The sequence below is a fragment of the Grammomys surdaster genome, unplaced genomic scaffold (assembly GCF_004785775.1).
Source record: "Grammomys surdaster isolate TR1022 unplaced genomic scaffold, NIH_TR_1.0 343, whole genome shotgun sequence".
Taxonomy (NCBI): domain Eukaryota; kingdom Metazoa; phylum Chordata; class Mammalia; order Rodentia; family Muridae; genus Grammomys; species Grammomys surdaster.
Window position 1 is genome coordinate 137,383 of NW_021604762.1, and position 10,674 is coordinate 148,056.

Here is a 10,674-nt window from a genome sequence, read left to right on the forward strand (position 1 = left end):
CAGAGGGTATTCCTATAGCTGACAGCAGAGGGTATTCCTATAGCTGATAGTAGAGGATACAGTAGAGGACTGGGCAACACCCGGGGAGCTCTAGGAAGAGGGTCAGGAAAGCTTCTGGGCTTATGTCCAGTCAGCGGGCAAAAACATGGGTCTTAGGCTATTATTCTGAATAATCACACATACACACACACATACACACACACACACACACACACACAGAGAGAGAGAGAGAGAGAGAGAGAGAGAGAGAGAGAGAGAGAGAGAGGCGGAGAGGGAGACAGACAGACAGACAGACAGACCACTACAAAGATAGCTGGAGTGCTTCGTTGGGTACCATCCACACACAGGTGTGAGTGGAGCCGAGGCAGTATGTGAGAAGAATAGGGAAAGGACTGGCCACCATGAACCAAAGGCAGCAGAGCAATGAGGTCATGTCCCTCCCGGGAGGATGGCCACTGGTAATGGGTTCTAGCTTCATTTCTGTTGCCATGATGAAATATCCTCACACAAAGCCATTTCTGAGAGAAGGGATTCATCTTAGCTCCCAGTTCCAGGCTATGCTCCACCCCTTTGGGGAAGTCAAGTGATGGGAACTTGAAGCAGCTGGTCACACCCTGTCACTAGTCAAGAGCAACGAGAGAGCATGCCTGCCTCTCACTCAGCTCGCCTCTCTCCTCTTCTATGATTCAATCAGTTAGCACAGTCAGGACAGTGTCCCACAGACCTGACCACAGGCCACCAGACAGTCCCTCACTGAAACACTCTTCTCTGGTGATTGACAACTACACCTGGCCGTCGCATAGTGTGAAGGCGCCTGCCCATCCGTGGCCTCCTGTGATGTGGACAAGGGCCTGTGAAGTACCCAGGTGGCTTTCCTCAGATGCTCCAGGGTGAGATGACCTGAGAGAAGCCGTGCTTCCTCCCCCTGCTCTCTTTCTTCTCTCCATCCAGTGCCAGGCTACACAGGTTACCACCCAGGAACTGGAGAGAGGGCCCGAGCAGGAAGCCAGGGAAGGGCCCATTGGGAAACTTCCCAGAACCCTCGCTGCGGTGTGGCTGCAGGCTCTAGGAAGGGGCTGGGTTCTTTAAGCCCCTTAGCCATGGCGGGTTGTGGAAGGGTCAGGGCTTTCAGATACAGTAAAACAAATAAAAACAGAGACCATACTAAATCAAAATTTGAAAGGCAGCTTATAATTTTTCTGTAAGTACATTCCAAATATTCCATGGGTCACACCTAATTAAAAGAATATTTGATAGGGCCTGGAGAGATGGCTCAGAGGTTAAGAGCACTTGGGTTCAGTTCCCAGAACCCACATGGGGACTCACAACCATCTCTAACTCTAATTCTAGGAAATCTGATGATGCCTTCTGCACCATCTGCAGGACCAGGCATGAATGTGGTGCACTTTACATAACACTCATCCACATAAAATAAAATTAATAAATCTAAAATTTTTAATTGATACTTTTCTGAAATTTAGATCTCATTGGCCATCTGCCTTTTCTTTGCAGTCGCTAAATTTTGCAGTATATAGTGGGTGCCACACTCCCTCCCCAAACCAGAGCCTGGGGAGATGCCTTCTGTTAAAACCAGTGGTTCTCAGCCTGTGGGTCGTGACTCCCAGTCAAATGGCCCTTTCACAGGGGTTGCCTAAGACTATCAGAAAACACAGATATTTACATTATGATTTATAACTGTTTTATCCAGTGATTAGCTTCCAGGACTTTGCTCACCTCTGTCTGACACAAGTGACAGTAGAGATTTCAGAGTAGCTCAGAAGAAAGTACAAAAGATGCTAGAATCGGCATGGGTGACAGGCCTCCGTTTCCACTGTAGGACAGGCCTTAAGACTGATGAAGGCTGAAGGGCTGGAGAGATGGCTCATCAATTAAAACTCCAGCTGTTCTCCAAGAGGTCCTGGCTCCCAGCATGCATCCAATCGGCTCACAGTGGCCTGGCATTTTAGCTCCAGGGGATCCTATACCTCCTCTGGCCTCTGCAGGCACCTCATGTGCAGGTGCATACCCATAAGTCCACAGCTCTGCTCTGGCCACAGGCACAAGACAGAAGGCCAGCCACTCTCTTGGGTACACATCTCCCACCTGTCCTAATGTGAAAAGGGCAGAGGAATCTTCATGAAGATCCACCTAGGGCAGCAAGATGGTGCTGCTAGGGGGATTGAAGGGAACTTGGAACAATAGAGAAGACTGTCCCAAGCCCCAGCGGCCTCCCAGCATCCCAGCAGGTACCTATCTAGGGAGCATAAGAGCTGCTCAACCACAGATGTGTCTGTGATGGCTCTAGCAGGCTTTGAAGAAGGGAGACGAGGAGGCATGTGGCAGGAATTGCAGGTGTGGAGTTGAACGTTTAACTCCTTGACCATCATTTCTTCTCAGGATTTTTCCAGAGTGAAATAAGTTTCTATCTGAGAAGGGCTACATACACAAAGTTCTAGCAGCATGGATCATACCAACCAGAGCTCTCAAGTCAAGCAGAAGGCAGGGCTTGGTGCCGCCAATAGGACAGATGACGTTCCTGGAAAGAAAAGTTAGTCTTTACTGCTCTGGGTTGGGTGATGCTTAGCACCTCGTTCTCACTCTTTGTTAATAACTTAAACAATAAACACAGCACTCCCAAGGAACGCTGACAGCCTGTGTTTATGTGTTTATGTTGTCTCTGTCTCTGAGACGCTACAACTGTTATGTGGATTTTTAACAAAATGAGTTTTGTTAATACAATATAATAAGTAAAGCCAAAAGAAGAGATGGAGTCCTCCGATGTCTCTCCTTCCTGAGCCTTTCTTCACTTCCTTCTCCCTTCTTTCTTAAAACAGGGACACTGGCCTATCTCAGACCGTCTCTGATAAGGACCAGGCAGAGGAGCCAGCTTGTAAGATTGTCCTTGTCACTCTGAGAAGAGGGATCGCTGTTCTTCCCTGCAGTTTCAAGGGATTTGGTCTCCTTCTCTGCTCTTCTTTCTAAAAGAGGGACTCAAGAATTATCTGAACCCTAAGCTTGGTGCCTGGGGTGAGGAATATGTGACCTCCAGAGAGTGAGATGGGAGGGGCCAGGAGGAGAGGAGAATAGAGAATCTATAGGAACACAAGACAGGGGTGAGAAAGCAGTGATCACCTCTCCATTTTAATCAGGAGTTCTGTCTTTTGGCTAAAAGCAACAGAAATCAAATTAATTAGCTTCATCCCAGAAGGGAAGACATTGACTCACACGAGGTCTCCATGGAGCCCACAGAGAGAAACATGTGGCCTCCGGGAAGGATACCCTGAGCACACAGCTGTCTTCTCTCTGCCCGTGGGGTCACCCACCAACCTGCAGGACTGTGAACCTCTGCTTCCGTTCTCATAGATCCAGACTGTGGGGAGACTCAGCAGACTTTTACAGCGCCCAGCTTTGTTCCTCTCTAGCTCTGGTGAAGGAATGGGCGAGTACAAACCATGAAGCCGAAGGGAGTGCGAATGGTCCCAGCCGGTTTGGAGGGACCATTACCAGGGTCTGTTCTGATTTCAGATATCAACACTATTGATCTTCTATCACCTCTCAAACTCTAGACCAGTGACTAACACATGGGCCTCCAGGATGTTTCAGACAAACTTACTTGAGCCAGAGAAAGTTACAGCAACAGTGCAATACAACCTAACTGGCCTTCTTCAACCACAGAAGATTTTGTTCTCCAAAAATATGGCAGGTGTTCAGAAAGAATGAAATATGTACTACCACAAATCCTTAAGACATCTTGGTAAATGAGAAAAGCAATTTGCAGGATGATATATACAATATGGTCTCACTTTGGTGTAAACAAAAACATTGAAATAATAAGATATTTCTATATGCAGGCTTGTAACATATGTTTCTGAGTATATGTAAATGCATAGAAAAAGGCCTAGATTCATACTAAATTGTCTTGTTTATCTCCATAGAGTAAGACTAGAAGTTGGAATTGACAGAGACCATCAGATTTTAACTTTTTCCAATGATAACTTTTTCCATATTTGTGAAATTAAATTTTAAAATTAAAAAAAAAGACCAATGGCTGAATTCTGATTGACTTGGCATGGGACATGTGACTGTTTCTAGTTCAATCACTGTGGCTAAGGGAATCATAGAGTTAATAGTTGGCATGACTGACCCAACTGGCTCCTATGCCCTCCCTTGTGAATCCTGGAGTCATAAACAGTTGGCAAATCTTTCCATGATGACATGTTGGACTGGTGAAGCTGGGCAGAAAACACAATACATTTCTATAGTGAGAGCGTGTAGGCATCGCTACCTCCATGGGTTTGTGCCTGCATCATCCATGGGTGAAATACTACGTTCAATGTGTACCACATTCTATTACAACATAGGCTGAATGCCGCATAGCTCAGAATTCTTATATGTGAACATGGGTGGCTGAGATCACCACAGCTTTGTTTCAGTGTACATATATAGTGTAGATGAATTAAACAAAACTACTTAAAATGTTGCTTATTAAACTTACTCAAGTAAGCTCAAGCTTAAAATGGTGTATATGAAACAGTGGCTTTCATGTTCAGACTTGTGTCCCATCCCTAGGATATTTCAGTTATGTACATGAAAATGTTCTGAACTCCAAAAAATTTAGAACTCTGGAACGCCTGTAATCTCAAGCTGTTCAGATAAAGGACTCTCGGCCGGGCGGTGGTGGTGCACGCCTTTAGTCCCAGAACTTGGGAGGCAGAGGCAGGTGGATTTCTGAGTTCGAGGCCACCCTGGTCTACAGAGTGAGTTCCAGGACAGCCAGGGCTACACAGAGAAACCCTGTCTCGAAAAACAAAAACAAAACAGAACAAAAAAAGATAAAGGACTCTCAATGTAACTTCAATGAGGTAGGCTTCTGTTCTGGTCACTGGTGTATCCCAGAAGCCCAGAGAAAGTCTAGGAATACCGCAGGTACCAGTTAATTAAGGTGGGAAGGAGACGGCACTGCTAGCCTCTGTGACTATTTGAGTGCACAGGGCTGACAAAGGCAATTCCTTCTTCAAGACTTCGCGCAGGCACAGAGGGGAGAGAGGAGCAGAAAGTCAGATGACAGGTCAGGACAAGGTCAGTGCTTGTCACATCAGGGAGTGAGTGGCCTAGAAGCTCGGCAATGATTGGATGTGTGAGACTGTTCAGGTGAGTCTCTGGCTGTCACACACAGTTAAGTGATGCTCCCATTCTGGGGGGACAAGGATTGGCAGATTACCCTTAGCTTGTGTCAAAGCTGCACAGATCTCCATGGAAGAGACAAGAAGGAAGTGAGAGAGGTGGATGACTTAGGGTTCCACCTCTTGTGTCAGTCACACTAACTTGCCAAGATCCTTTCTGTGTCTGAAAATTATGGACTTGATTATTATTTATTTTTGTGAGTGTGGCGTATGTGTCCAATGGTGATCAAGCGGAGAGCAGACAAATCTTTGAAGTCGGTTCTCTCCTTTCACAGTAGGTGTCTTGGGGAAAGTGTAGCAGGGAATTCAACCCAGGTCATCAGGCTTAGACAGCCGGTGTGTTTAGTGGCTGAGCCATGTTGTTGGCCTTTTTTTTTTTTTTTTTTTTTATAAAGTCTCTCTCTTTGCTGGGCATGGTGGTATATACCTTTTAATCCCTGCACTGGGAAAGTAGAAGCTGATGGCTGTCTGTCAGTTCCAGCGTAGCCTGGTCTACATGGTGAGTTCCAGGATAGCTAAAGCTACAAATCGAGACTCGGTCTCAAAACCAAAAACAAACAGAAAAGTGTCTTAGCCAGTGAGCACTTCTCTGCTCCAGCTCACTGTGGTCACAGAACCATCAACGAGAACCCCAGAGAGCTGTGTTCTAAGGAAGGAACCACAAGGAAGGAACAGCAGAGGATCTGAGCTCTGGGGTGGGGGTGGGGTCCAGCAGCAGGGAGCACGGTGCTTATTAAGGGAAGAGGGAAAGAAGAGGGAAAGAACGAGGAGGAGCTAGAGACTAGGGAAGTGAAGGATGGGTGTAGGAGGGTTGAGGTGGGAAGGAGTAGGGGGGTGAGAGGGGTGTCCAGGAATGGGTAGCAGCAGTGTGAACTCTTGAGCTCTGGCCCCTGGAGCTCTGGAAAGAGAATGGAGTCTCAGAAGCCAGCCTGCAGGAAGCTAATGGCATGAACGCTGGAGAGCATACGGTACAGCGCTCTCAAGTGGACAGGCTGACTCCTGCCCAAGGTATGCAGTGTGAGTGTGTGCATGTGTGTGTGTGTGTGCATGTGCTGTGAGTACATGTGTGTGCATTCAAGCGTGAGTGTGTGTCAGTGTGTGTGTGTGTGTGTGTGTGTGGTGATGTGCATGTCCGTGCATTGGGGATTCTAGCACAGAATGCATCCTTACATGCTAGGCAGGCACTCTACCAGGGAGCTACACAGCGGCCCTCAGCATTTTGCTTTTCTTCCTGCTCTGATGCTAGCCGTGGTGGCCACCAGAGTCCAGGCTGCATTCTTCAGGTTTGATGGGTTTTCTGGTTGAAGAAACTTAAGCATTTTAATTGGTACAATCGAAGTGACACAGCTGCTGGACCTTGGACTGGGTTTGGATGGCTGAGTTCCCACATGGACCTAAGGGAGGTGCGCCTGGCAGAGACCACAGGCCACACAGCTCTACAGCTTTGAACTGAGCAGACTCCAGGGTAATTTTTTTAAAAATATTTTTTTTTTTATGTGCATCAGTGTTTTGCCTGCAAGTAAGTCTGAGAAGGCTCCAGATCCCCTGGAATTGGAGCTACAGACAGTTGTGAGCTTCCGTGTGGTACTGGGAACTAAACCTGGGACCTTTGGAAGAACAACCAGTGCTCTTAACCACTGAGCTATCTCTCTAGCTCCCTACCCCCCCCCTTTTAAGGCAAGTTCATATGTAGCCCAGGCTAGCCTCGAACTCACTATGTAGCTGAGAGTTATGTAGTCAATGGCCTTGAGCTCCTGATCCTCCCACCCATCACTGGAGTATAGGGTTATCTTAGGTGATGCCTTCCCCTAACTTTCTGTCACCCTGACTCTTTACCAGCCCTGTGGTCACCAGCCCATTAATTCCCATAGCTGAGACTCTGTAACTGTCCACCCCCACCTCTTGCTACCAGTATGCAGATGACACAAATGATGTTTTGTTACAGAGAAATGCACTCTCTTCCCTGTATAACATTTCTGCTGACATCTAGAACCAGTTGGGGTGGTCAGGGCCAGAGTCATTGTCAAGGGAGCTAGTGGTCCTCTGACACCTCTGACACCAGAGGCTGGTCCAGGAGGGACAAGGCTCCTGGAGTGACAGCCCCAGACTTGAGCTGGGGACTGCCCTGGGGCATATTCCCCAGTTCTCTCAGCTGATGAGGTAGAGGAAGGAAGCCCTGCTGGAAGAGCATCTGTGGTGGTTTGGATGAACTTGGCCCCACAGGCTCATACATTTGAATGCTAGTTCAGCAAGGAATGAGTGGCAGTGTTTGAGAAGGATTAGGAGGTGTGGCCCTGATGGAGGAAGTGTGGAAGTGTGTCACTGGGGGCTGAGGGGTGGGGCTTTGAGGTTTCAAAAGCTCATGCCAGGCCCAGTATCTCTTGTCTCTGCCTGTGGGTCAGGATGTAGCTTTCAGGTCCTTCTCCAGCACCATGCCTGCCCCCATGCCCCTGCCATGGTGGTAACAGACTAACTCTCTGAAACTATAAGCTCCCAATCAAATACTTTCTTTTATAAGAGCTGCCTTGGTCATGGTGTCTCTTCAAAGCACTAGGATAGTTACTAAGACAGCATCTGAGACAACAGAGTCCCGGTTTCTGGGGCCAGTTCAACCCCATACCCACAGTGTGACCTGACATATCCTTTCCTTCTGTAGGTCTGATTTTCCTGATCAACATAGATGGGCTTCACGACACTGTAGGCAAAATTCTCTGCATGTTTACATCTTAAGGGGGAGGTATGCAAAGCTGCCGTTGTTTGACAGAGGAATTTATTATCCTAACAGAAGTTTGGTGACCTCTGTGGTCTCTTGAGCCAAGTTCAGGGTAGATGGAGGCTTCTAGGATTCAAGAGTGTCCCTTGTAACCAGTCTCATACTCAGGGATTCTTCTGCCTCAGTGTAGGGATCATCAGCACAAATCACCCCACCCTGTGACATCTTCTAACAGTTTGTTGAGGTATAAGTCACATACCATATAGTTCATTCAGAGTGTACAGTTCATGGTCTTTTAGTATTTAGACACATGCAGACATTGCCATGTCCACTTTTAAAACGTTCTCACCACCTCTCATCCCAGCCACCTCAGCCCTAATCAACCACTAATCTATCCTGTAGATTTCCCTGTTCTGGAGCTTGCATGTGAAGGAACTCTTATGCTATCCCCACAAATCAGCCTTCCATTTAGCATACTGTTCATGTGATTCCTCCAGACCGTTGCATGTACCAGCACCTATCATAATCAGCGCCGATGGCTGAGAAACGGTCAGCACATGGACCTGCACAGTTTAGTTAGCCATTTATCAGCTGACGGATGTTTGTGTTGTTTCTTCATCTCGGCTACTGTGAATGAGCATTTGATTCCAGTTTCTGAGTGGACCTATGTTTTCACTGGGGGTGGGGCATATACCTAGGAGTGGAATACAGTAACTGTATGTTCAGCCATTTGAGGAGTAACAAAGTACAAGTTATCATTTCTATTTCTGAACCATCTTGTATACATTGATGTTTTGGCTTATATATATGTCTGTATGAGAGTATCAGATTCCTTGTAACAGGTGTTACAGACAATTGTGAGCTGCCATGTGGGTGGGTGCTGGGAATTGAACTCATGTCCTTGGGGAGAGCAGCCAGTGCTCTTAACTGCTGAGCCATCTAAGGATTCTGAACCATTCTGAAGATGAGTTGCAGACACACCCCTTTTATCCCTAAGTACTCCAGAGAAAACAGGAGTAAGACCAGGGCATGCTGTGCCATAATCAGGGTTCAATGATTATCTATGGGGCATTCAACATCGATGCTTTATTTATTTATTTGCCTATTTATTTATTTATTTATTTACTTATCTGACAAGCTGTCATTTTAGTTGAGGCTCGTCTGGAATTCTACAGTCAAGGATATCCTCAAATTCCAGCAATCTTCCTGCTTGGACTTTCCAAGTGTTGAGATTACATATGCGAGCCCAGTTAGTACAATGTTACTACTCAAATATACCTATTATTATGTTTAAATGTTACCACACACACCCCCTCCTGTAATGTTGGACAGTTCCTCTGCCTGTCCTAGTCTTTCTGGTTTTATGAGTGGACACTCAGATCAAGCCACTGCTTGGTGACACAGATTCTTAATCCCTCTCAGCAGAGGTATCCTCTCTCGGGCCCAGAGGAGCACCTCTGCAGACAGTTCCTCAATCCCAGGATTTACTAGGGGTGCTCAACTGAAGAGCGAGCATCCATAGGCTTTCACACCCTCAGAACAGCTTAAGTGGCCTGAGCTAAGAGGCCCAGAGACTGAGAGGACGACAGGTCTCAGGCAGACGGGCTCGACAGGCAAAGGATTTTCCTTGGGTCCAGAGAGGACCCGGGGTCATCCTAGACTGGAAACCTGGGAAAAGCTGCAGCTGAGGAGTGGCATCGAATCCGGGAAGGCAGCAGGGCAGGAGCAGGAAGTGTTCAGCTTCCAGAAAGGACCCTGATGCAAGACCCACTGCACCCACTGGGCCAGCCCACAGCCTGAGGCAGCTTCTCTGCCAGGTTCTTCTGAAGAACGACTGGACTGTTCTTGCTCAAGGAGGCTGCAGCCACAAGGTCTCCTAGGTTGTAGCTGCTTCGAAAGGCCACATCAACTTTGCAGAGGTGGCCACACTCTCCCTTAGTTTTTCCGCAGGAATATCCTGGGGATGCTACCCAGCCCAGTGGCCAGGCCCTTCTGCCTGTAGCGACAATTGTTCGTTGCTTCTCATCCCTTTCTTCAGAAAGTCTCTCTGCCTCAGCCTTCTGGCTCCTTCTCTGGGAAGAGGTTCCATGGGACTTCTAGGTAGTAGCCCTGTTCCTAGTGTGATTCTGGTGACTGCAGAGCTGAGCTAACCCTGACTCAGTTTATAATCTGAGTGATAAGGAAGAGACAGACACAGGGTGGAGTTAGGGAGCCAGGAAGATGTACCTGAGACAGGGCGGAGGGGAACCGGCATGAGCATGCCAAGATACCGTAGGAACTTCAAAGTCTACACCTGGAGACCTACAGACAGGTTTCTGTCTGTCCTCATGGGGTTTTGAAAATTAGAAAGTTCATGGGAAAAATCCAAATTTCTAGGCTGTGTGTGGTGGCAGACATCTGTATTCCCAGAACTCAGGATGAGGCAGAAGGGTTATATAGTTTGGGCAAGTCCCAAGCCAAACTGGGCTACACAAGACCTTAGTTCTTAAGAATAAAAACATACACAACAAGCAAACCAGATTTCTTTTGTTTGTTTGTTTGTTTGTTTTTTCGAGACAGGGTTTCTCTCTGCAGCCCTGGATGTCCTGGAACTCACTCTGTAGACCAGGCTGGCCTCGAACTCAGAAATCCACCTGCCTCTGCCTCCCAAGTGCTGGGATTAAAGGCGTGCGCCACCACTGCCTGACATACAAACCAGATTTCTTTTTTTTTTGTTTTTTTTTTTGTTTTTTGTTTTGTTTGTTTTTTTTTTTTTACCTGGGGGTTTTATTTTTTTTT